Raw genomic sequence first — 1,126 nt, forward strand, 5'->3', positions numbered from 1 at the left:
ACACAAACACACCCACACACCAAGCACACACACTAGGGACAATTTAGAATCGCCAATCCACCTAACCTGCATGCCTTTGGACTGTGGGAGGAAACCGGAGCGCCCGGAGGAAACCCACGCAGACATGGGGAGAACATGCAAACTCCACGCAGGGAGGACCCGGGAAGCGAACCCAGGTCCCCAGGTCTCACAACTGCAAGGCAGCAGTGCTACCCACTCCGCCACCGTGCCGCCCAAAAGTGAATAGGCACGATTGAACAACCAGCTACCAGAAGTGGGAATTGAACCCATGCGGGGATTTGCCCATTGGATCTTAAGTCCAATGCCTTAACCTCTCAGCCATTCTGGTGGCAATAAATATAATGTACTTTATTTATCAAGATTTAATTGTCTCATACATATATGACATGCACAAACTGTTATTAAACTTTAAAGTAAACAATCTAAAAAATTATGCAAATAATTATGAAATACAATCCACTTATGCAAATTTAAACAGATCTATTACTACTATGTTTTCTACTACCATTACTACTACTACATCTACTCTCTCGTTATCTACTTTATTTCAATGAGAAGGTTGTTCTTCTTGGCCTTGAATAAGGATATGAAACTGTGGAGTGGTCTTTGACAAGGTGACATGCATATCATCTTTGACATCCAATCTTTTTCAAAATCTGTTTCTATTTAGAAAAAAACAACCTCATCTGTAGTTCTGTGTACAGTTTTGGTCTCCAGGCTACAAAAAGGACATAACAGCACTAGAAAAGGTCCAGAGAAGAGCGACTAGGCTGATTCCTGGCTACGGGGGATGAGTGATGAGGAAAGATTAAAAGAGCTGAGGGTTTACAGTTTAAGAAAAAGATGATTAAGAGGTGACATGATTGAAGTGTTTATAATTATGAAGGGAATTAGTCCAGTGGATCGAGATGGTGACTTTAAAATGATAAAATGAGGCAAACAGAATATCAGGTTATATAGCACCTTGATGTGTGGAGTACAAGTCACAGGAGGTTCTGCTCAACCTTTAACACACTGGTGAGGCCTCATCTTGAGTACTGGGTGCAGTTTTGGTCTCCAGGCTACAAAAAGGACATAACAGCGCTAGAAAAGGTCCAGAGAAGAG

The 1,126-nt window shown here is 41.8% G+C and overlaps 1 non-coding gene across 1 annotated transcript; it reads right to left on the reverse strand.

The window, feature by feature from the left end:
* Positions 1 to 266: 266 nt before the first annotated feature.
* Positions 267 to 349, reverse strand: trnal-uaa (transfer RNA leucine (anticodon UAA)). The gene has a single exon. It is a non-coding gene; the product is annotated as a tRNA-Leu (tRNA).
* Between the last annotated feature and the right edge of the window lie 777 nt (positions 350 to 1,126).

This window comes from Erpetoichthys calabaricus, chromosome 6 (assembly GCF_900747795.2).
Source record: "Erpetoichthys calabaricus chromosome 6, fErpCal1.3, whole genome shotgun sequence".
Taxonomy (NCBI): domain Eukaryota; kingdom Metazoa; phylum Chordata; class Cladistia; order Polypteriformes; family Polypteridae; genus Erpetoichthys; species Erpetoichthys calabaricus.